Source organism: Erinaceus europaeus, chromosome 13, assembly GCF_950295315.1.
Source record: "Erinaceus europaeus chromosome 13, mEriEur2.1, whole genome shotgun sequence".
Lineage (NCBI taxonomy): Eukaryota > Metazoa > Chordata > Mammalia > Eulipotyphla > Erinaceidae > Erinaceus > Erinaceus europaeus.
The window spans coordinates 34,540,959-34,567,406 of NC_080174.1; positions in this window are offsets into that span (position 1 = coordinate 34,540,959).

Here is a 26,448-nt window from a genome sequence, read left to right on the forward strand (position 1 = left end):
TGGCCTTGACTTTCCTTCTGGAACATTTGTAGTCTGAACTGTGAAATATATTACTTTGCAACTATGGTTCTCAGCCCTGACTATAATAATTTTTAAACTACACATGCTTCAAATCCCACCCTACCAACTCACTTCCCTAAAGCCTTTATTCTGGTGGCTTGGAAAGCTCCCTAAGTTATTCTGATGTGCAGTCAGGGAAAGAAAACATTGCTTTAGAAAACATGATCTTGCAATTCTATGTAATTGCCTTTTATATCTAAGCCTTGTTTTCCCACCTAAATAGACTAATTTTGATGAATACAGATGCTATAGTTATCATTTGCCTGTGCCTTGCACCCAGTCCGCTTTTCCAGGCATAAGTAGGTGCTTAGTGACACTGAAAATGATGGAGTTATGGATTTAATAGATGCGAGGTAACAGGCCCTTGGATAGGAATGAAGGAATCTGAGCTCTGTTCCTGATTCTATAACTAGCAAGCCACTACCCTTTCTGGATTTCTGTTTCTTTGTTTATTAAATGAGGGTGATGATTAGGTTTCTGATCTTCTGAGATCTCCAAATAAATAGTATATGAGTTCTTTTCAATGTTTCACAAAGCCACTGACATTACACACTTCATATCATTTTTCAGGTAATTAATCTATCAAAATATGTATTACTAACTGATAAAGGAGAGAAATAAGAAAAGAAGTCTCTAGTCACAAAAAGAGGTTTAAAATTACTTTGAGGGACTGGGAAGTGCCATATGTGTGATTAGACAGCTAAGTGGTCAGAGGCAGAGAGAGCAAGTGGACAGGGAGGGCCATAATGGCCATCTGGACAATGATAAAGGCACACAGAGAGCATAAGAGTCAGGAGAAGTAATATATATGTAACTGCCTTCAGAACCTAGATATCACATAGGATAACCAGGGATCCCCTGGAATACTTGAAGCTTGGAGGTCTTAATCATCTGTCCTGGTGATTTAGGGAGGGTAGATCAATTAAGAAAGGGCCTAAATGTAAAAGGCTGTAGCCTTGAAATTCCCTTTTTATGCAGTTGTTTGTTAAGTGCTTTTAGTATGAGTTGCTTGTAGTATGAGGTGGAAAATTCCTTGCCCTTTTCCCTTTGAAGAACGGGAATAATCAGTAAAGGCTATCAGGTGTTTTGCAGAAGTTCTGTGTGAGGGCTAGCCTTATCAGGACCTCTGCACAGCCCCAGCAGTATACTGGTCACCAGATGGCCTGGTATGACGGTAGGGGGATGTGAGGACCTAATACCTGGTCAAGTCTTATTGGTTGTCTGGTTTTGCAAGGTTTGAAATTAGCCCGCGCTTTGCTTTATATGGACCCCACTTTTTGCTAAGTTTGAAATGATTGGATTTTGTGTTTGCTATAGCCTGTTATTGGATGTAGGTTGATAAGGTGATGTGCTTCCCCTCCCTGAATGTAGTCTGAATTCCTATAAATTGTGTGGCTTGAGCCCTGTTCGGGGTCGAGCTTGGTAGACTAACACCAGTCACCATCTCGGCCCAGATTGCAATTCATCAATAAACATCTTTGCTTCCTTGCAGTGGATGGTGGTTTGATTTATGCTCGCTAACATTTGGAGGCTCCAGTGAGATCCCTCAGACAGGAATTCCTGAGGATGCCCCATCCCGGGTCCGGACCCTCGGAGGCCTTGGAAGCCCGGCGCCGGTAAGTCAGGCCTAAATTTGTGCGGTACCATTTTCAGTTTTGTGCCTCCGGAGGACTGGTAGGTCAGGCCTGATTTTTGTGCACATCCCTGTGGGGCCTGGGGGTCTGTGGATTGCGGGATGCCGCATTGAAATCCCAGACTGCAGCGCTGGGAAGTGACAACTTCCAGGCTGCTTGGGTTGGGTGATAACTGGATCTGAAATAAGGTCCGCACCCTAAGGATCTGAAACAGGGTCCGACAGCCCAGGGTTGGGTGATAACTGGATCTGAAACAGGGTCCGCACCCTAAAGGATCTGAAACAGGGTCCAACAGCGTTCTGTCTCTTGTGGCCACACTTTGTCTGTCTCCTTTGTTTTTTCTTACTTTGGCGATTCGCGAAAAGGCTGAGCCTATTGGTGCAACTGAGGGGTCTGGCCGGAGCTACTCTCCGGTGATTCCCGAAGGCCTAACTAGCAAAATTCCTTAGTAGCAGTGGCTGGAATGGTAATCGCCCAATCTTGACTGAATGAGTGATCTGCTGCAAGTATTTGTGTGTGAATGCTGTGTGTCAGTTCTTTTTTCCCCACTTACAATCTGTTGTCGGTCTTGCAGTATTTGTGGTCTGTCTTTTTGTTTGTCTCTCCCCCTTGTTTTGTGTCATGGTACCACAAGAGGTTAAAGATTAAAAATTAGAAAAACTGGAGTCTCCACTAATAAAAACTTCTTGCAGCCCAAAAAGGGAAGAAGGTCCTAAGTGGACACCCTTTGGGTTGATAGGGAAAAAGTGTGTGAGAGTGAGAGAACGGTGTGCCAGCTGGCTGTAAAAAAACTATGAAAAGAACCTGTGAAATCTGGGGTGTTAGGTATTGTCTAGACATTTGTCTGTCTGTGTGTGTCTTGTCTGTTTGTCAGTCTGTGTTTCGTGTTCACTTACTTTCACTTTGCAGGAATGGGCCAGGCAGCATTTACCCCACTGGACCTGGTTACTCAGAGTTTGGGGGTAGGAGTGCATAAATATAAACTCATGACTTTTTGTTCCTCAGAGTGGCCCACCTTTGATGTAAGATGTGTCTCTGTGTTTTTTTGTGTCCCTGTGTCTTTTTGGTCAACATTAGAAAATCATCTCAGAGCAACGGGACCAGATTTGGTTCTGGCCTGAAGTTGCCAGCTGAATTTTGCCTTGTCTTTGTCTCTCTTTTAAGCCTGAGTAGCAGAACCATGTCCTCAGGCTGGTCCAGGCAGGACCCTGAGGGTGCCACCCCGCCCTCACAGGAATCAGGCTGGCTGGTCACAGCAGGGGCCTGGAGCCAGGTCAGGCAGCAGCTCTAGTGCAGGAGCGACACCCCGCCCTGGCTCGGTGTGGCTGTCACCCGGGACAGGCCCATGGGTGTGGATGGGTGCTAGTGCTAGCATGTGTGTGGCTTTACCCATGCCCCCAGAGCTGACTGGAGCTGTCTGCAAACTGTCCTTGGTTCTCTTGGGCTCCTCGTGGAGAGAAGCTGAAAGAATTTGTTTCTTCCTCCTTGTTTTTTTAGGGCTAGTTAAGGTTGTCCTAGGAGCTATTGGATAAAAGAAAAATCTTAATATATAAAAGTGAGATGTTTCATCTTGAAAAATTGTGAGTGCAGATCTAAATTTGTGTTTGACCAGTTATGTTGCTAAGATGTGTCTGTACTGGTTAAAAGCTGCTCTTTTCCCTTAAGCAATCAGCCCAGATATATAAATGATAAAAAGGTGGCTATTAGATGTCTTACATGTTTATATGTGTGTTTTAGGTTTGTTTTTGTGGCCTAAGAAACGTTAATCTTAAGGTTAAAAGTGTAAGTAACTTTAAAGCTGCATTCTTATCAAAGTTCTTTAAAAAAGAGTTTTCAATACAGTTCTTATGTGGTAATATAAGGGTAAAAATTCATTTGCTAAGACAGCTAAAGATTTAAAGTCTTAAGTATTTAATGTGACAATTCATCTTCTCCAAATTGATATGCAAAATATCTATTTTATAGATATTGGTCCACAGCAAATTTGGCATTTGTCTGACACTGGAAATGCTTTGAGAAGTCACTAGTATGTGTTAACTCTCTAAGTAATTAGAGTTTGTTTAAAGTTTAAAGAAAAATTTAGTTAAACTGAATTTGGTTTAGAGATCCTGGTTATGGAAATTACTACAGGAGGTTAAAAAGATAACTTTTAAATGTATGTTCTTTAAAATTCAAACAGCCTCTCAAGTTAGGTATCACACACTGAAGATGTGTCTCTATCTCTTGTGTGAAAAATGGCAGAAAGGTTATTGACATGTAAACGTTTTAAAATACCTTCTCAACTAAAGAAGTAGAACTGGCTTAGGTGAGTGAAAAATAACACAGTGGTTATATTAATGATTTTCTAGCCTGAGGCTTTTGCTCTGGTTTTCCTCTTTATATCTTTCTGCTTTTAAAAATTATCTGGTTTGTTTTAAGACGCTGTCAGAGATTTATTCTTGGCAAATGGTATTTTTGGTCTGATAGAATATTTGTTTTGGCAAATCCTGATTTAACAAAATTATTATTTTGAATATTTAAGTTATGAGGTTTATTTTAGCCTTTTAAGTTGCCACATTAGAGTTCTAAGGGGTAAAATCTATTAAGAGTTTTATATCTACACTTACTCATGATAGCTTTGTGATGAGTAAAGATCTTAACAAAAACTGTTTTGATATTGTGCTTAAATTGTCCAAGCAGTTTAAAATAATGCTAAAAAAGTGGTGATCATTTTATTATGTCAACACATTAGATATTGACTTTATATACTATACTGGTATATCTGTTTGTTAAAAAGACCTTCTAAAATTACATAGAGATGTATAGGCAAATTCTGGTCATTAGACTGTCAATTTTGGTAAGCTCTTAATCTGGTTTTGTGTATGTCTTACTGGTTACAAATGTACGAGTACAGCAGTGATACCCCTTCAATCATACTGCCAGGTTCTCTTAGGGGGTCTCCAAGAGGCAGTAAAATGGCCCACAAATTTCTCTAAGGTAAATAGAATGACACTAAATTTGGCCTTTTGTTGCTCAAATCTGCCCCAGGTGTTAGAAAAAAGTTACAGAAGACAGAAAGATTTAAAAAAAAAGATGAGAGATTGCTCAGAAGGTTTTTAAGAAGTTGGTAAATGTTTTGACATTAGACTTTGGAAAGAAAGAAAAAAAAGAGAAAGAAAGAGAAAGTTGGGGCAGTGCCCAGAGGGAAAAGGAAAGTCAGAAAGATGGGGCTAAGGGTAGAGAAAGATCAATGATGTTACTGCAAAGAAAAAGGACACTGGAAGAAAGGCTGTTTTATCAACAAGCCATTTAGACTGCTTGTGGGTGAACTTAAAGGCATAAGCCGGGGAGTGCTGACCCAAAAACTTGGGCCATGGCACAGACCCGTTGCCTATTTGTCAAATATTGGGCCCAGTGGCTGCTGGATGGACAAAAATGACTGAGGACAATAGCACCTATGGCACAGCTGGTAAGGAAAGCAGACAAGCCATCACCGGGGCAAGTCCAATGCCCACCTAACCTGCTACCAAGTTCTGTTCCTAGACCAGCCATGAGTGAAATTCAGTGCTGCCACCGGTCTGAACTCTGCCACCCTGATGTTGGAGACAGATCCTGAGGCTCCCCGCAAAAGCATGACTGCCAAGAGGTATGCCTTTGCTACATGGCATGTACATGGAGCGTGTGGGGAGAGAAGATTCCTGACTCCCACCGGGAAGATGATCCAGCACAAAGAACCTACTGGAGGCCGTATGGACCCTGCAAGAAGCAGCCATGACCCATTGTTCCAGACATCAGAAAAGAAACTAGAGGGCAGATGAAGCAACTTGTGTAGCTACACAGCAAGCAGAGCCAGCCTTGGTATTGATTCTACTAGACTCCCTGCTTCCAAAGGACCCTGGATACAGTAAGGAGAAATAAGATGGGATTAGGACCAGAGACTAAATAGATTTTACAGAAGTAAAATCAGAGACTTTTGGGTATAAGTACACATTTTCAAGTTGGGTAGAGGTTTAACCAATAAAGTCTGAGGGGGCATACATGGTGACCAAGAAAATTTTAGATAAAATAGTGCAAGGTGGAGAGCTGCCTCTCACCATTGGTTCTGATAAGCAGACATTCACACAAGTCTCAGTCAGTGGCCTGAGAAAAGGGAACAAATTAGAAATTTCATTGTGCTAACGAGCCCCATATCCCTGGGCAGGTAGAGAGGTAAATTAGACCTTAAAGGAGACTTTAACTAAATTAACCCTTGAAACTGGCAGGGGATGGGTATCGCTCCTGGCTCAGGCCCTTCTGAGAGTACACTGTTTCCCATTGTAAAAAAAACTGTCTCCCTTTGAAATGGTTTTTGGCAGACTGCTACTGTCATGATCTGTGATGCTCTTGTCTCTGATCCATTCCACAACTGTTACCAAGTTCTTACAGATCTCCAGCCTATATTGCAGGACAATTAGAATGCTGTGCTACAAGCCTTTGAAAAGGACTCTGTCACCTGCTGCCTGCTCCACAAGGCACACCCAGTGAGAAAGACCTTATATTGTGATCCTGAGTACACCAACTGCTGCAAAGGTTGCAGGAAAGTGCCACTAGATTCATCACACTCCTTTGAAGAGGACAGTTGCTGATCCCACTGACCCAAAAGAAAAAAAAGATGAAGATGAATCAAAGATTTGATTCTCAGCTAAGACAAGTGGGGAATGTAAAAGGCAGTAGCCTTGAAATTCCCTTTTTATGCAGTTGTTTGTTAAGTGCTTTTAGTATGAGTTGCTTGTAGTATGAGGTGGAAAATTCCTTGCCCTTTTCCCTTTGAAGAACGGGAATAATCAGTAAAGGCTATCAGGTGTTTTGCAGAAGTTCTGTGTGAGGGCTAGCCTTATCAGGACCTCTGCACAGCCCCAGCAGTATACTGGTCACCAGATGGCCTGGTATGACGGTAGGGGGATATGAGGACCTAATACCTGGTCAAGTCTTATTGGTTGTCTGGTTTTGCAAGGTTTGAAATTAGCCCGCGCTTTGCTTTGTATGGACCCCGCTTTTTGCTAAGTTTGAAATGATTGGATTTTGTGTTTGCTATAGCCTGTTATTGGATGTAGGTTGATAAGGTGATGTGCTTCCCCTCCCTGAATGTAGTCTGAATTCCTATAAATTGTGTGGCTTGAGCCCTGTTCGGGGTCGAGCTTGGTAGACTAACACCAGTCACCATCTCAGCCCGGATTGCAATTCGTCAATAAACATCTTTGCTTCCTTGCAGTGGATGGTGGTTTGATTTATGCTCGCTAACACTAAGTAGATGTAACTGGACATGATTATGCTTAGAAAAATAGAGATGAAATCACAGGGTGATTTCACTCACATGTGGAATTTAGAGGACTGAAATACATGACCCTGAAAAACAAGCAAAAACCAGAAACAAATGGTCTCTAAGAATTTGTGAAAACTGTGGTGGTTATTATTGGGAGGGTAAAAGGCACAAAATTTTGATGGTTGATGTGGTGTGAAACTATACTGTATAACCCTATAATCTTGTAATATATTTGTTGGGAAATTGTGGGGAGGTGGTGGAGCCTGGCAGTGCTTAACCTATGAGGTGAGTTCACCTGGTAAGTCTCTCTCTCTATGGAGGGGTTGAGCAAAAAAGGGGGATACATGAACCTCAGAAGGATGGTGGCCATATAAGTCTTCCCTCCCCCACAAAATGCATCTTCCCACCAACGGACAGTTTTGTTAAGCCTGCACCACCCCATTTCCATGCTAGTATGGCCCATCCCTTTATTATCTACATATCAATCTTCTGCTTTGTCTTACAGATGACTAAAGGCCTGCTTCCTAATTCCCCTCAGGGTATTGCTATCCTAGCAGTTGAACCCCTAGCAACCGTTGCTGGGGAGGTGCCTTTCTCCTAACTATGTATGTGTAGTTGCCCATGTTCTTACCTGGAGGAGGGGGAGGGTGCAGATGAGGAGCCTAACTCTGGCCATTTTGCAGTTGGTGCCATGTGGCCTAATGAGGTGTGCTCCTGCCTGACTCTGCAGCATTCAAATGAATAAAGATTTGTATTGCCTTGCTGCCTCATTCTTGGTTCCTGGGTCATCTCTCTCTCCCACAACACTAGCCCAACATATATTATTTACCACAAAAATAAAAACTAAATAAATAATAAAAAGGAAAGAATCCCTTGGCTTGGTCTTCTTTCAGATGGCTTCCTATGCTTCTAGATTAATATATTTTGTCATTATTATTGTCAACTCAAGTAGAGTAGAGGCACTTACTTATCAGCAAATGATGCCTAGGGTCAATACCTATCACTGATGATAGTGGGGAATGGCATAGGCTCAGCAGCTGCCCTAGTGACATATAATTTCTAGACTTGTAAAGGGCAACAGGAGCCAATGAGAGGATGACTTTGCTTCCACAAAGCCCCAGTTTCCCTAGTCTGTGTTCCATTATTTTCCTTTTCTTGTCAATCAGTGTTGAACTGGGATGCATTGGATCGACCTTCTTGTGGTGCATCCCGTGAGTACCCATTCATTGGGGAAACTGACGATCCTTCCTAGCCGAATGAATACACATGGATCCCAGTCACTTTCAAAGCCAGCAACAAGCAGCTCCTGACAGCTTTCAACCTGACCTGTTGACTGGCTACGGAAGAAGGGCAAATGCTAGAAGAAGAAGAAGTGTTGAACTAACCTCTCTGCCAATTACTGCATGCCATAATCACAGACAAGATACATGTTTGATGACTGAGTTGATCATCATTTTCATGACACAACCCTTGTTTTCCTCTTCAAACACTTATTTTTACAATCACTGATAGTGAGTGAGGTTTTTACATAAACTTAGTACTTTTACCTTGTTCCTTACCACTAGAGCTTCTGAGATTTCACATTTTCACTTTGGCTTGTACTTTTTATCAGCCATGTTTGAGAAGAAAATGTCGCTGCATAGAAATAAGAAGAGGGACTTATGACTTCTGAACCCAATATCAACCTCAGCTCTTATCTGAAATTGGATCCAACTTAAGAATTTTAAAAGCTCCACAAAGAAAATCATGGCTTAACATTACAAAGTTTGCATCCAGAGTCCATTTTCATTAAAGGCTGATCAAATGAAGTTATTATAAGTTAGTGTTCAGGTTTATCAGATGGCCTGCGATATGTATTCTGTAAATGTGATAGAAATGTCAAGGAGAGAATTTGGTTGGGAGGGCCTTCTTTACAACTCTTTGTTTCTGCCTTGACTCAAAATATTTGTTTCCACATCATGTTTTTTGCTCCTATGTACAGCAGGAAGACTTGCTGATATGACTGGCAACTAAATGCATTAGTTTGGGTCTCTGCATTGAGAAGCACATAACTGTGAAATAGACTTGGTCTTATCTTTGCCACATCTGATGAAGGAAAACCTAGACTTCATATCCTGACCCTGATCTCCCAATTCCATTTTGGGATCAGGACCACCAGGAACTTCTTGGAAAAGATTAATTTGTTCCCTCTTTGATTTTCAGTATAAGTCACATGCTTGTATTATCTCTCTCTCTCTCTCTCTCTCTCTCTCCTTTTTCTTTATTTCTTTCCTAATTTCTTTCTTTATTGAGCTTGGGGTCTTGTACATGCATGATATCACTTCTCAGGATCATTGTTTCCCTCACCTCAAGTTTTCTCTGTTCTATCAAACAAAAAAAAAAATAAATAAAGGAAAAAAAGAAATGGCCACTGGGAGTAGTGAATTTGCCATGCAGGTGTGGAGCCTCAGCAATAAACCTAGTGACAAAAATAAATAGAGGAGGTAGCTGGAGGTGTGGCTTATGGAGTAAAAGCAGTGGCATTTTGCTCTCCCCAATCAACTAGGAAAAGCAATGAAGATCACCTGAAAGATCAAATAAAAAAAAAAAAAACACCATAATCTCCAAAAACTCACCAAGCCACAGGTAAGTATGAACATGTGTGACTTTTGGACAGAAAGAGGGTGAGGATCCCCAGGACTAAAAGGTCATACTAGGGATGGCTGGCACCAGATTCAGACTAGGAGTTTAGCAATGAAGTTCACCACTTCCAGGTTCAAGTTGAAGAAATAATGGTAGGAAGGAAGGAAGGAAGGAGAGAGAGAAGAGAGAGAGAGAGAGAGAGAGAGAATTACCTAAGCCACAGGTAAATACAGACACATGTGGCTTGAGGACAGAAAAGGGGTACTTAGATGATTACCAGGACTAAAAACTGGTGCTCAGAGACAGCAGGCTCCAGTTCCTAGATTTAGTTTTAGCAACAAAAAGATTGTTAAAAAGAAAAGGAACAAAAAACACACCTAAAATTCTATGACTTAAACTGTGACTTCTGGAGTCTCCATAGCTGTTGGCCAACAGAGGCTGGAACAGCAGTACGGAGACCCTATATTGACATCAGTGTCACAAAACTGGCCTGTTGACTCAGGATAAAAATATCCCTTACCACACCAAGATATATAAACAAGGAAATTGAATGCCTTAACCACAGTGCCTCCTGATAACACAACAGCAAAATGAACACTAAATAAGAAAACTGCAGACAGCGATGATAAAAACCGCAAATGCCCAGACAGAAGTAAATCTAGAAAAAATGCTGAACGGGGCCAGGTAAAAGCAAACTGGATTAAGCCCACATGGCATGAGCACAGAAACCTGTGTAGGGATTCCAGATGCCTGGCTCCAACTTCTCAGGTTCAATCCCCCACATCACCATATGCCAGAGCTGAACAGTAAGTATTCTGGTAAAAAAAAAAATTTAATTAAATTAAAGGAAATGAAACCAAGAAATGGAAATATATGCCATGTTCATGGATTAGAAGAATTAATATCATCAAAATGAATACTCTCGCCAGAGCCATATTTAAATTTAATGTGGTACCCATCAAAGTCCCACCCAGTTTCTTTAAGAGAATAGGACAAAAATTAGAGTCTTATATCTGGAACCAGAAAACAACTATAATCACCAAAAAAACTGGAGGAAAAGAAACAGAAATGGAGGCATCACACTCCCAGAACTCAAACTATATTATAAGGCTACCATACTCAAAACAGCCTGGTTCTGGAATGAAAATAGGTACAGTGGAACAGAATTAAAATAAAAACTAAAACAGACCTATGGAAATCTAATCTTTGATCTTCTTCTAGCGTTTGCCCTTCTTCCGTAGCCAGTCAACAGCTTCAGATTGAGCCTGATGTAAAGTTTCGAGACCTCCTTTGAATCTGGAGAGGTGGCAGTCGTTGACTATGTGGGTCATAGTCTGTCTGTAGCTGCAGGGGCAGTTCGGGTCGTCTCTGGCTCCCCAGCGATGGAACATAGCAGCACACCGGCCATGGCCTGTTCGATAGCAATTAAGGAGGGCCCAATCATAATGTGCTAGGTCAAAGCCGGGTTGACGCTTGCAGGGGTCTGTGATGAGGTGTTTGTTCTTTACCTCAGCTGACTGCCAACTCTGTTTCCAAGAGACTGGAACAGAGAAGTTCAGTGTAGGCGTAGGGGACCAGATTGGATGATGAGACGTCAAGCGTTGGACAGGGTGGGCGAAGATATCCACGTATATTGGCAGGTCCGGTCGAGCGTAGACGTGGGAAATGAACTTAGATGATGCCGCATCCCAACGAATATCTGGCGGGATATCTGTTGCTAAGAACTGGCAGCCATGGAACCGGGGTGGAACGGATGGTTCCAGAAATTATCCTCATGGAGGAATATAATTTGGAATTGACCAAGTGGACATGGGGGCTACGGAACCATACTGGGGCACAGTATTCTGCAGTGGAATAGCATAATGCCAGAGATGATGATCGTAGTGTGGAAGCGCTCGCGCCCCATGAAGAGCTGACCAGTCTTGCAATGATGTTATTCCTCGCGCCCACCTTTGCTGCAGTTTTTATGAGATGTTCGTGAATCTTTGATAAGGGGGCCAAAGGACTAAATGAAGGAAGGAGGCTGTCTTCAATAAATGGTACTAGGAAAACTGGGTTGAAACCTGCAGAAGAATGAAACTGAACCACCTTATCTCACCAGAAACAAAAATCAACTCCAAATGGATCAAGGACATGGATGTTAGACCGGAAACTATAAAATACTTAGAGGAAAACATTGGTGAAATACTTTCCCACCTAAACCTCAAGGACATCTTTGATGATACAAACCCAATTGCAAGGAAGATTAAAGTGAAACAAACTAATGGGACTACATCAAATTGAAAAACTTCTGCACAGCCAAAGAAACTATCACACAAACAAAGAGACCCTCACAGAACTGGAGATGATCTTCACATGCCAAACATCAGACAAGAGACTAATCACCAAAATATACAGAGAACTCAGCAAACTTAGCACCAAAAAAGCAAATGGCCCCATCCAAAAATGGGCAAATGATATGAACAGAACATTCACTAAAGAGATCCAAAAGGCTAACAGACACATGAAAAATTGTTCCAGGTCACTGATTGTCAGAGAAATGCAAATAAAGACAACATTGAGATACCACCTCACCCGTGAGAATAGTATACATCAAAAAGGACAACAGCAACAAATGCTGGAGAGGTTGTCAGGACAATAGAACCCCATTGCACTGCTGGTGGGACTGTAAATTGGTCCAACCTCTGTGGAGAGCAGACTGGAGAACTCTCATAAGGCTAGCCATTGAATTTCCATGTGACCCAGTAATTCCTCTCCTAGGGATATACCCCAAGGACACCATGACATCCAACCAAAGAGATATGTGTACACTGATGTTCATAGCAGCACAAAATTGTAATAGCTAAAACCTGGAAGCAACCCAGATGCCCAATAACAGATGAATGGCTGAGAAAGCTGTGGTATATATACACAATGGAATACTATGTAACTGTTAAGAACAATGAACCCACCTTCTCTGACTCATCTTGGATGGAGCTAGGAGGAATTATGTTAAGTGAACTAAGTCAGAAATTCAAAGATGAGTATGGGATAATCCCAGTCATAAACAGAAGTTGAGAAAGAAGAACTGAAAGGGAAACTCAAAGCAGGATCTAACTGAATTTGAAGTAGGGCACCAAAGTAAAACTCTCTGGGTGGAGGGTTAGGGTGCTTCAGTGGTGGACTGTGGGGGAGGATGGGATGGGACACAGTCTTTTGGTGGTGGGGATGGTGTTTATATACACTCTTATTAACTTGTAGTCATATAAATCACTAATTAATATGAGTGTGGAAAAATTTATTGAATCTTTCAAACTTTTTAATGAACAGACCATAGGCTGAATCTCTGAAATGTTGACTTTTCTAAAAGATTAGACCAGAAGAGCAGAAGCAACTAGTGGCATTGCTTTATAATATATATATATATATATAACATCAAAGGACAAATTATAGTGAGGTGATGTATGATATAGCAAATCCTAACAATGGGATTTTCAAAGTCAATCCCATTGTCAAACAATTTGATTATAAAAATAACTATCTATTGCCTTCTTAAACCTTAAAACAGCAGGAACCTTCTATTTCCTGTATAAAGCCCAAATTTCCCCCAGTCCTATAACAGATACATAGTGATCCACTGTGTATATATACCACAGCTTTATCAGCCATTCATCTGTTGTTGGGCACCTGGGTTGCTTCCAGGTTTTAGCTATTACAATTTTGTGCTGCTATGAACATCAGTGTACACATATCTCTTTGGTTGGATGTCATGGTGTCCTTGGGGTATATCCATAGGAAAGGAATTACTGGGTCACATGGAAATTCAATGGCTAGCCTTATGAGAGTTCTCCAGACTGCTCTCCACAGAGGTTGGACCAATTTACAGTCCCACCAGCAGTGCAGTGGGGTTCCATTGTCATGACAACCTCTCCAGCATTTGTTGCTGTTGTCCTTTTTGATGTATACTATTCTCACAGCGGTGAGGTGGTGTTGTCTTTATTTGTCAATGTTGTCTTTATTTGCATTTCTCTGACAATCAGTGACCTGGAACAATTTTTCATGTGTCTGTTAGCCTTTTGGATCTCTTTAGTGAATGTTCTGTTCATATCCTCTGCCCATTTTGGGATGGGACCATTTGCTTTTTTGTTGCTGAATTTGCTGAGTTCTTTGTATATTTTGGTGATTAGTCTCTTGTCTGATGTTTGGCATGTGAAGATCATCTCCAGTTCTGTGAGGGGTCTCTTTGTTTGTGTGATAGTTTCTTTGGCTGTGCAGAAGTTTTTCACTTTGATGTAGTCCCATTGGTTTGTTTCACTTTAATCTTCCTTGCAATTGGGTTTGTATCATCAAAGATGTCCTTGAGGTTTAGGTGGGAAAGTGTTTCACCAATGTTTTCCTTTAAGTATTTGATAGTTTCCAGTCTAACATCCATGTCCTTGATCCATTTGGAGTTGATTTTTGTTTCTGGTGAGATAAGGTAGTTCAGTTTCATTCTTCTGCATGTTTCAACCCAGTTTTCCCAGTACCATTTACTGAAGACAGCCTCCTTCCTTCATTTAATCCTTTGGCCCCCTTATCAAAGATTAGATTTCCATAGGTCTGTTTTAGTTTTTCTTTTAATTCTTTTCCACTGTACTTATTTTCATTCCAGAACCAGGCTGTTTTGAGTATGGTAGCCTTATAATATAGTTTGAGTTCTGGGAGTGTGATGCCTCCATTTCTGTTTCTTTTCCACCAGTTTTTTTTTTTTTTTTTTTTTTTTGGTGATTCTAGGTGTTTTCTGGTTCCAGATATAAGACTGTGATTTTTGTTCTATTCTCTTAAAGAATCTAAGTGGAACTTTTATGGGTATCGCATTAAATTTGAATATGGCTCTGTGGAAAATGTTCATTTTGATCATATTAAATCTTTCAGTTAATAATCTTGGTATTTCTTTCCCTTTCAATCCATGAGCATGGTAAGTCATTCCATTTCTATTTCTTTGAATAGTGACTCATCGTTTTTTGTATGCAAGTCTTTCACTCTTTGGTCAGCTTTATTCTTAGGTATTTTATTGATTGTACTGCAACAGTAAATGGTTGTGATTTTTTTTTTAACAAAGGATAAATTAACAAAACCATAGGGTAGGAGGGGTACAACTTCACACAATTCCCACCACCTAGTCTCCATATCGCACCCCCTCCCCTGATAGCTTTCCATTCTCTATCCCTCTGGGAGCATGGACCCAGGGTCAATGTGGGTTGTAGAAGGTGGAAGGTCTGGCTTCTGTAATTGCTTCCCTGCTGAACATGGGCATTGACTGGCCGGTCCATACTCCCAGTCTGCCTCTCTCTTTCCCTAGTAGGGTGGGTCTATGGGGAAGATGAGCTCCAGGACACATTGGTGGGGTCTTCAGTCCAGGAAAGCCTGGCCAGCATCCTGATGACATCTGGAACCTGGTGACTGAAAAGAGAGTTAACATACAAAGCCAAACAAATTGTTGAGCAATCATGGACCCAGAGCCTGGAATAATGGAGAAGAAGTGTTAGGGGGATACTCACTGCAAACTCTAGTGTACTTCTGCTTTCAGGTATATATTTTACAGTAGTTTATGGATACGTGTGAACATATGCTCTCTCTCTCACAGAAATTGGTGTATATCTAGGTTTTGGGACTTTGTTAGAAAGTGAACCACCGGAGATGAAATTAGAATATACTATGAAAGGAAAGGTCTCACACAAGTAATGAAGCTGAAGGGTTGTCATTCCACACGTGAAGTCTCTGGACAAAGTCTGAAGTGAAGCATGTTGAGGTGGCAATCATTGCATTGATTAGGTTGTGATCGGCAGATGCAATATTATTTGATATGGATTGGGAGAGACATACGGGAAAGTGGGCCCTATCCAAGGGTTCCAGGACTGGGGGATTTAGAGGCTCTATAATGGAGATGTGAGGTTCCTGCTGTCTTAGGGTTCCAAAAGACAATTGCTAGTTAGTGTTGTCATCACATTATTTGGTAATTGGGTTAACTTTGAAAAGTACTTTTGTTAGGGTTTGTTGTACAGTACCCAGTATCTTGTATATAGCTGTGCTATTGGTTGCTTCTGATCTACTTGGTCTAGGCTTTTCAGATAGTCTGCATATCAAAAACACAGCCTATATATTAAAAAGATTCAGTCTGTGTTTTAAAAAACTTTGACACATACGATTAATTTTCCCCCTCTTGTATTAATTAACTAGTGATTTATATGACTACATTTTACTAGGAGTGTACATAAACACCATTCCCACCACGAAAAGACTGTGACCCATCCCTCCCACCCACGCCCACCCCACACTGGCCCAGGAAGCTGAATGTCTACTCCTCACCACAGGGTTTTTACTTTGGTGCCCTACTTACAATTTAGTCAAATCCTTCTTTTTAGTATCCCTTTCAGATCTTCTTCCTCAACTTCTGTTGATTAGTGGGATCATCCCATACTCATTTTTATCTTTCTGACTTAGCTCACTTAACATAATTCCTTCTATCTCTGTCCAAGATGGGTCAGAGAAGGTGGATTCATTGTTCTTGATAGCTGCATAGTATTCCATTGTGTATATATACCACATCTTCCTCAGCCACTCATCTGCTGTTGGGCAGCTGGGTTGCTTCCAGGTTTTAGCTATTATGAATTGTGCTGCTATGAACATAGGAGTACACACCTCTCTTTGGTTGGGTGTTATGGAGTCCTTGGGGTATAAGCCCAGGAGAGGAATTACTGGATCATATGGATGGTCCATGTCTAGCCTTCTGAGAGTTTTCCAGACTGCTCTCCACAGAGGCTGGACCAATTTACATTCCCACCAGCAATGTAAAAGGGTTCCTCTGTCCCCACAACCTCTCCAGCATTTGTTGCTGCTGTCCTTTTTACTGTATGCCATTCTTACAGGAGTGAGGTGGTATCTCAATGTTGTCTTAATTTGCATATCTCTGACCATCAGGGACCTAGAGCAGTTTTTCATATGTTTTTAACCTTTTGGATCTCTTCTGAGGTGAATGTTTTGTTCATATCCTCTGCCCATTTTTGGATGGGGTCATTTGCTTTTTTGGTGCTGAGATTGCTGAGCTCTTTATATATTTTGGTTATTAGTTTCTTGTCTGATGTATGGCATGTGAAGATCTTCTCCCACTCTGTGAGGGGTCTCTCTGTTTGTTTAATTGTTTCTTTGGATGTGCAGAAGCTTTTCAATTTGATGTAGTCCCATTGGTTTGTTTCTGCTTTAGTCTTCCTTGCAATTGGGTTTGTATCATCAAAGATGTCCTTGAGGTGTAGGTGGGAAAGTGTTTTACCAATGTTTTCCTCAAAGTATTTGATTGTTTCTGGTCTGACATCTAGGTCTTTGATCCATTTGGAATTGATTTTTGTTTCTGGTGAGATAAAGTGGTTCAATTTCATTCTTCTGCATGTTACAACCCAGTTTTCCTAGCACCTTTTATTGAAGAGAGCCTCCTTCTTCCATTTAATCCTTTAGGCCCCCTTATCAAAGATTAGATGTCCATAGGTGTGGGGATTTATTTCTGGGCTTTCAATTCTGTTCCACTAGTCTGTGTGCCTAGTTTTGTTTCAGTACCAGGCTGTTTTGATGATATGGCTTTATAATATAGTTTGAGATCTGGGAGGGTGATGCTTCCATTTCTGTTTCTTTTCCTCAAGATGGTTTTGGCAATTCTAGGTGTTTTCAGGTTCCAGATAAATGATTGTAGTGTTTGTTCTATTCTCTTAAAGAAGCTTGGTGGAACTTTGATGGGTATTGCATTAAATTTGTATATGACTCTGCGGAGAATATTCATTTTGATGATGATGTTTCTTCTTCCAATCCATGAATATGGGATATCTTTCCATTTCTTGGTATCAGTTTCTATTTCCTTGAGTAGCGACTCATAGTTTTCAGTATACAAGTCTTTCACTTCTTTGGTCAACTTTATTCCTAGGTATTTGACTGATTTTGCTGAAACAGTAAATGGGAGTGATTTCTGGCTGTCTTCTTCTTCATATTTAGTGTTTGCATAAAGAAATGCCACTGATTTTTGTACACTGATTTTGTAGACTGATACCTTGCTATATTGCCTCATAACTTCCAGTAGTTTTCTGCTGGATTCTTTAGGTTTTTCTATGTATACTATCATATCATCTGCAAATAGTGAGAGTTTGACTTCTTCCCTTCCAATCTGTATTTTTTGATTTCTTTCTCTTGCCTGATTGCTATGGAAAGAACTTCCAATACTATGTTGAAGAGTAATGGTGACAGTGGAAAGCCCTGTCTAGTCTTCGATCTGAGGGGGAATGCTTTCAGCTTCTGTCCATTGAGTATGATGTTGGCTGTAGGTTTGCTATATATTGACTCCACTATCTTGATGAATTTCCAATCTATTCCCATTTTTTGTAAAGCAAGAATGGGTGTTAGATTTTGTCTAAGGCTTTCTCTGCATCTATTGAGATAATCATGTGGTTTTTGGCTTTGCTTTTATTGATGTGGTGAATGACATTGATTGACTTACATATGTTGAACCAGCCTTTTATTCCTGGGATGAAATCCACTTGGTCGTGATGAACAATCTTTTTGATATGCTCCTGTATCCGGTTGGCCAAGATCTAGTTTAATACTTTGGCATCTATGTTCATCAGAGATATTGGTCTGTAGTTTTCCTTTTTTGTTCTGTCCCTATCAGATTTTTGTATCAGGGTGATGTTGGCTTCATAGAAGGTATAAGGGAGTATCCCTGTTTCTTCAATCTTATGGAAAAGTTTGAGAAGTATGGGTACTAACTGTTTTCTGAAAGTTTTGTAGAATTCATTTGTGAAGCCATCTGGTCCAAGACTTTTGTTGTTGGGGAGATTCTTAATAACGGTTTCAATTTCTTTGTCTGTGATAGGTGCATTTAGATTTTGTAGTTCTTCTTGGTTCAGTTTTGGAAGGGCATATGCTTCTAGGAATTGTTCCATTTCTTCCAGATTCTCTAGTTTGGCGGCGTATAGTTCTTTATAGAAGTTTCGCAGGATTCTCTTGATTTCTGTGGTGTCAGTTGTGATATCTTCTCCATCGTTTACAATTCTATTAATTTGAGTCTTCTCTTTTTTGTTTGGTGAGCCTGGCTAGGGGTTTGTCAATTTTGCTTAATCTTTCAAAGAACCAACATTTGGCTTCATTGATATTTTGTATGGTTCTTTTATTTTCCATATTGTTTATTTCTGCTCGAATTTTAGTGATCTCTGTCCTTCTGGTTTCTTTAGGGTTCCTTTGTTTCTCTTCCTCTAAGTCCTTGAGGTGTGCTGTAAGGTCATTCATTTGAGCTTTTTCTTGTTGTTTAATATGTCATTGTATAGCTATAAGTTTCCCTTTCAGTACTACTTTAGCTGTGTCCCAAATATTTTGATAGATTGTGTCTTCATTTTCATTTGTTTTGAGGAACATTTGAATTTCCTGCTTGAGTGAATCTCTGACCCAGTGGTTTTTAAGGAGTATGTTATTTAGTTTCCAAATTCTGTGACTTTTAATAATTTTCTGTTTGTTGTTAAATGTTAGTTTTACTCCACTGTGGTGTGAGAAGATACTTGTGATGATTTGATGCTCTTGAATTTTGATGCTGTCTTGGTGGCCTAACATGTGGTCTATCCTTTAGTATGTGTTATGTGGATTTGAAAAGAAGGTGTATTCCAGTTTTGTGGGGTGAAGTACTCTGAAAATGTCCCAGAGGTCTAGTCTGTCAATCTCTTCATTCAATTCTCTTGTATCTTTGTTGGTTCTCTGCTTTGTTGATCTGTCTAAGTGTGAGAGTGGGGTATTGAAGTCTCCCACTATTATTGTATTACTATTGGTGTAATTTTTGAAATTCTTTCAGTAAGTGCTTGACATATTTAGATGGTCCCTCATTGGGTGCATAGATGTTAAAATTGTTAAGTATTCTTGGCTGATTAATCCTCTAATCATTATGTAATGTCCTTGCCTATCTTTTATTACTTTATTTAATTTAAAATCTATTGTGTCTGAGATGACAATGGCTGTTCCTGCCCTTTTTTGTGGTCCGTTAGCCTGTATGAAAGTTTTCCATCCTTTCACTTTAAGTGTGTGTTTACCTTGTTGTGATAGATGGGATTCTTGCAAGCAGCATATGGTTGGGTTATGTTTTCTGATCCATCCCCCCACCCTGTGCCTTTTGATGGGTGAGTTTAAGCCAGTGACATTTATTGATATTATGGATTTAGTGTATTGTAGTGCCATTGTTCAAAAAAATTTTTTTTCTTTGCTCTGATATATTGCAAGTATTTTAGTGATGTTCTTGTTTACAAGAGGTTTTTTAGAACCTCTTTCAGGGCCGGTTTGGTGATGGTTGCCTCCTTTTATTATTGTTTGTCTAAGAAGATTTTGATCCCTCCATCTAGTTTGAATGAAAGTCTAGCAGGATATATTATCCTTGGTTGAAACCCTTTTTCATTCAGGGCTCGATAGATATCTTGCCATTCTCTTCTGGCTTCTAGAGTCTGAGTGGAGAAGTCTGCAGATAATCTTATGGGTTTTCTCCTGTATGTGATGTTTTGTTTCTCTCTTGCAGGCTTTAGGATCCTTTCTTTATCTTTACTCCTTCTCCTTGTGACTATGATGTGTCTTGGTGTCTTCAGGTCTGGGTTGATTCTGTTTGGAACTCTCTGGGCCTCTTGAATCTTGATGTCCTTTTTGTTATTCAGGTCTGAGAAGTTTTCTTCTATTATTTCCTCTAGAATATTTGTTTCCCCTTCCTCTGGCAGGCCAATTATATGAATGTTACTTCTTTTGAGATCATCCCATATGTCTCTGTTGTTTTCACTGTCTCTCAATCTCTTTTTGATCTCTTTCACCTCTTTCTTAGTTTTCTCTAAGTCATCCTCTGTCTGTTTTCTGCTTCTGTTAGTCTGCTTTCCCTTCCCTCAGTTTCTTTCTTCATTACAGCTATTTCAGCTTTCAGTTCTCTAATTGCCTCAAGATCATCAGTATTTTCCTTGGGGGTCTCAACTGTTGTTTGCCTAATACTGCCATTCCTTTCCTCCAATGTTGTTTTTACTTCTGTGATTAATAAGTTTATTATTGCTTGCATACTTTTCTTATCTATGGTTACTTCTGGCTGATTTGTAGTTTCTTCTGGGCTCTTGTCTTCATTTATTGGAGTAGCAGTTTTATTTGTTTTTGATCTACCCATTTTTTTTATTTATGTGGTTTTTTTTATGCTCTGTTGTTCCTCAGTTGTTGTGTCTTGCGTACAAGCAACACTATACTAAATACCTTTATGACAATTGCACTCACCAACCTCAGGAATTACGGTAGCAACTGAAGCAAGTACTGAAGCAGTTTAATCATTACCAGTTAGCCAAACAATGTCTCCAGTCCATGAAAAAATAGTAACCAAATCCCAGCAAAGAAGAAAGAGAAAATAAAGACGGGATAGCAAGAATAGACAGTTATGCAAATCTACTATCCACTGTATATTCTAGGGGTAACAACAGGTTAAAGGGAAGTATAGCAGAGATACACAAGTAGAGCGTCCACTCTGAGTCAGATTTCTTCCCCAAAATAATTCACAAATTCAGAACGGCAAAGAAGAAGGAAGGAAGAAGTGTGTAACAAGATAAAAAACAAAAAAGAAACAAGAAAGAGAAATGAGAAAAGATAAGAAAAAGAGCTGTAATTAAAGAGCAGTGAAAGGAAAGTTTTTTTTATTACTTTATTTTTAATTTAATTTAATTGTTTTAATTAGCTAGGAGGAGGAGGAAGGGGAGAGTCTGTAGAGGAGGTAGGCGTAACTAGACATGTTCTTCCCACAATAGATAAGCTGCCCACTACCCTAGCAATAAAGATACCTTAAGAGTTAATTCTGATCAACCTAAAGGAGGGGGGGAAGATATGCCTTTATATAATATCAATAATAAAATAGAGCAGGGTAAAAAAAAAAACCTGTCCCAGATTACCTCAAACCTCGTGAGCAGAGGCAGCTGATTGTTAAGAAAAAAAATTAAAAAATAAAAATAAAATATACCTCAGGACTAGACAAGGATAGCTGAAATAGACAGGCAAATCTACTATCCACTGTATATTCTTGGGGTAGTTAAAGGCGTAAGGGAAGTTGTGCAGAGATACTCGCAGTGAGAGTCCACTCTGAGTCAGAATTCTTCCCCAAAATAATTCCCAAAAGTGTATCAGTGAAATCACACTGTTTGGTGGTGTGGGTAATGGGGCCTGTGGCTTTGTAAACTGTAGGATTAAGGAAGAAAGGATGACAAGAATGAGAAAAAGAAAAAAGAGAGAGAGAGAGAAAAGAAAAAGATAAGAAAAAGAACTATCATAAAAGAGCGGTGAAAGGAAAGAGTTTTTTATTTATTTATTTTTTATTATTTAATTAGCTATGCAGGGGTTGGGGGGGTGGGTACTTAGGAAGAAAAAAGGCCAGAGGTTTCAGAAGGGAATAGAGTGAATGATACTCCCTGGTGGAACAGGAATCTTGGTAAAGAAAGAAGCTCAGCAGGGGAGCCTGCTAGGAGCTGGTTCCCAGGGACTTGTTATGGGGGGGAAGGGGGAGAAGGTGTGCTTTGGGAATAATAATTTAAAAGAAAAAAATGTTTCCCTTTTTTTCTACTCTATTTTTTAACCCAAATTAAGTTATAGTTTCCACCTTGGTGTCAGCGCTAGGACCCCTTATTGACTGACCTACTAAAGGCAGAAAATCTTACCATTTCTAGGAGATGTGGTCAGAGCTCAAGCCACTAGCAGCTTCTCAGTCTGCCATCTTCCGGGAACCTCCAAATGGTTGTGATTTTTGGATATCTTCTTTTTTGGATTTAGTGTTTGCATAAAGAAGTGCCAGTGAGTTTTGTACATTGATTTTATAGCTTGCTATATTGCTAGATTTTATACCTTGCTATATTGCCTAATTACTTTCAATATTTTTCTGCTTGATTCTTTGGGTTTTTCTATGTCTACTATCATATCATCTGCACATAGTGAAAGCTTGACTTCTTCCCATCCAATTTGTATTCCTTTTATTTCTTTCTCTTGCCTGATTGCTATAGCAAAAAATTCCAATATTATGTTGAAGAGTAATGGTGATAGTGGACATCCCTGTCTAGTCCTTGGTCTGAGGGGGAATGCTTTCAGCTTCTGTCCATTGAGTATGATGCTGGCTGTAGGTTTGTTGTATATGGATTCCACAATCTTGAGAAATTTCCCATCTATTCCCATTTTTGCAGTGTTCTGAGCATGAATGGGTGTTAGGTTTTGTCAAAAGCTTTCTCTGCATCTATTGAGATAATCATGTGGTTTTTATTTTGCTTATATTGATGTGGTGAGTGACATTGACTGGCACATGTATATTGAACCAGCCTTGCATTCCTGGGATAAATCCCACTCGGTCATGTTGAACAGTCTTTTGATACACTGTTGTAATCTGTTGGCCATGTTCTTGTTCATATTTTGGCATGTATGTTTATCAGATATACTGGTCTCTGGTTTTCTTTTGTTGTTGTTGTATCCCTATCTGCTTTTTTATCAGGGTAATGTTGTCTTCATAGAAGGTGGAAAGGGATGTTCCTGTTTCTTTGAGCTTTTGGAAGAGCTTTAATAGTGTAGGTATTAACTGTTTCCTGAAGTTTTTGTTGATTTCATTTGTAAAGTCGTATTGTCCTGGAAGATTCTTAATAACTGTTTCAATTTCTTTGTCTGTGATTGGTCCACTTAGGTTTTGTAGTTCTTCTTGGTTCAGTTTTGGAAGGGCATATGTTTCTAGGAATTCTTCCATTTTTTCCAGATTCTCTAGCTTGGTGGCATATAGTTCTTCATAACAGTTTTGTGTGATTTTCTGGATTTCTGTGGTGTCAGTTGTGATATCTACTCTATCATTTACAATTCTATATATTTGAGTCTTCTCTCTCTCTCTTTTTTTTTTTTTTAGTGAGTCTGGCTGGGGGGTTGTCAATGTTGTTTAGTATTTCAAAGAACCAACATTTGGCTTCATTGGTCTTTTGTATGGTTCTCTTATTTTATATGTTGTTTATTTCTACTCTAATTTTAGTGATTTCCATCCTTCTAGTTGCTTTAGGGTTCCTTTGTTCCTCTTCCTCTAAGTCCTAAGACATGCAGTAAGGTCATTCATTTGAGCTTTTTCTTGTTCTCTAATGTGTGATTGTATGGCTATGAGTTTCCGTCTCAGTACTGCTTTAGCTGTGTGCTAAATATTTTGATAATTTGTATCTTCATTTTCACTTGTTTCCAGGAACATTTGAATTTCTTTCTTGAGTACTTCTTTGACCCAGCAATTAATAAGCTGCATGCTGTTGAGTTTCCAAATTTTTTTACTTTTAGTAATTTTCTGTTTGTTGTTGAATGTTAGCTTTACTCCACTGGTCTGAGAAGATACTTGGGATGATTTCAGTGCTCCTGAATTTGTTGATACTGTTCTTGTGGCCTAACATGTGGCCTATTCTTGATGCACTGTGTGGATTTGAAAATAATGTGTATTCCAGTTTTTTGGGGTGAAGAACTCTGAAAATGTCCAGGAGGTGTAGTCTGTCTACCTCTTCATTTAATTCTCTTCTTTCTTTGTTGATTCTCTGCTTCGTTGATTTGTCTAAGTGTGAGAGTGGGGTGTTGAAGTCTCCCACTATTATTGTATTACTGTTGATGTTTTTTTGTAGTTCTTTCAGTAGGTGTTTGATGTGTTTAAATGGTCCCTCATTGGGTGCATAGATGTTAATAATTGTTGAATCCTCTTGATTGATTGATCCTCTAATCATTATGTAATGGTCTTGCCTATCTTTTTTTACTTTATTTAATTTAGAGTCTATGGTGTCAGAGATGAGAATGGCTATTCCTGCCCCTTTTTTGTGGTCCATTATCCTGTATGATACTTTTTTCCATCCTTTTGCTTTAAGTCTGTGTTTGTCTTGTTGGGTTAGGTGGGATTATTGCAAGCAGCATATGGTTGGGTTATGTTTTATGATCCATCCTCCCACTCTGTGCCTTTTAATGGGTGAGTTTAAGCCATTGACATTTATTGATATTATGGATTTAGCATATTATAGTTCCATTATTCAACAATTTTTTTGCTGTAATATATGGCAAGTATTATGGTGATGTTCTTGTTTATAAGAGGTCTTTTAGAACCTCTTTCAGGGCAGGCTTGGTGATGGTTGCCTCCTTTACCTATTGCCTGTCTGAGAAGGTTTTGATCCCTCCATCTATTTTGAATGAAATTCTAGCAGGATATATTATCCTTGGTTGAAACTCTTTTTCATTGAGGGCTTGATAGATATCTTGCCAGTCTCTTCTGCCTTTTAGAGTTTGACCAGAGAAGTCTGTTAATAGTCTTATGGTTTTTCCCCTGTATGTGATTTTTTGTTTTTCTCTTGTAGCCTTTAGGATAATTCTTTTTTGTTTGTTTGTTTCAATATTTATTTATTTATTCCCTTTTGTTGCCCTTGTTGTTTTTCTATTGTTGTAGCTATTATTGTTGTTGTCATTGTTGAATAGGACAGAGAGAAATGGAGAGAGATGGGGAAGACATAGAGGAGGAGAGAAAGATAGACTCCTGCAGACCTGCTTCATGGCTTGTGAAGTGACTTCCCTGCAGGTGGGGAACCGGGGTCTTGGACTAGGATACTTACACTGGTCCTTGGATTTTGCACCACCTGCACTTAGCCCACTGTGGTACCGCCCAAATTCCAGGATCCTTTCCTTACCCTTCCTTCTTTTCATTGTAACTATGATGTTTCTTTATGTAGTCGAGTCTAGGTTGATTCTGTTTGGGACTCTCTGTGCCTCTTAAATCTTAATGTCCTTTCTGTTGTTTAGGTCTGTGAATTTTTTTTCTATTATTTCTTCTATGATGTTTACTTCACCTTCCTCTCTTTCTTCCTCTGGTAGGCCAATTATACAAATGCTACTTCTTTCTACATCATTCCATCTGTCTCTGCTGTTGTTTTCAGTGTTTTTCAGTCTTTTTTTGAGCTCTTTTGTTTTCTCTGCTCATCCTCTGGCTAATTCTGTTTTCTTCTTCTCTTAATCTGCTTTCCCTTCCCTCATCTTCTTTCTTCAGTTCAGTTATAGTATTAGGCTGTTCTGGTAATTGACCTTTTAGCTCAGCTATTTCAGCTTTCAGTTCTAATTACCTCGAGGTAGCTAGTATTTTCCTTGAAGGACTCATCTGTTGTTTCCCTATTTCTGATAGCCCTTTCCTCCATAGTTTTCTTCATTTCTGTGATTATTAGATTTACTATTGCTTGCATACTTTTCTTATCTGTGGTTACTTCTGACTGATTTGGAGTTTATTCTGGGTTCCTGTCCTGATTCACTGTGGTAGCAACTTATTTGCTCTTCATTTAACCATTTTTTTATTGATATGGTTTTTATTCTTCTGTTCTGTTGCTCTTCAGTTGTGTTTTGAGTACTAGCCATGCTATACTAAAGACTTTTCACAAATGCAGTCACAAACCTCAGAAATTAAAACAGTAGCAACCGAAGCAAGGATTGATGTAGTTAAACCAATACCAGTTGACCAAACAACACCTCCAGTCCAAGAAAAAATAGAAAACAAAACCAAAAGAAAAAGAAAGAGAAAGGAAAAAATTTAAAGCAAGAGTAGACAATTATGAAAATCTACTGTCCACTATAAGTTCTAAGGGATAGTAAGAGGAGAAAGGAAAGTATAAAACACATGCATGCACATACACACACACACACACACACACACACAGAGAGAGAGAGAGAGAGAGTTTTCTCCGAGTCATATTACTTCCACAAAGTAATTCACACATGACTATCAGTGAATTCAGAAATCAAAATAAGGAAGAAAAGAAGAAGAAAGAAAAAAAAAAGAGTAGTGAAAGGAAAGAG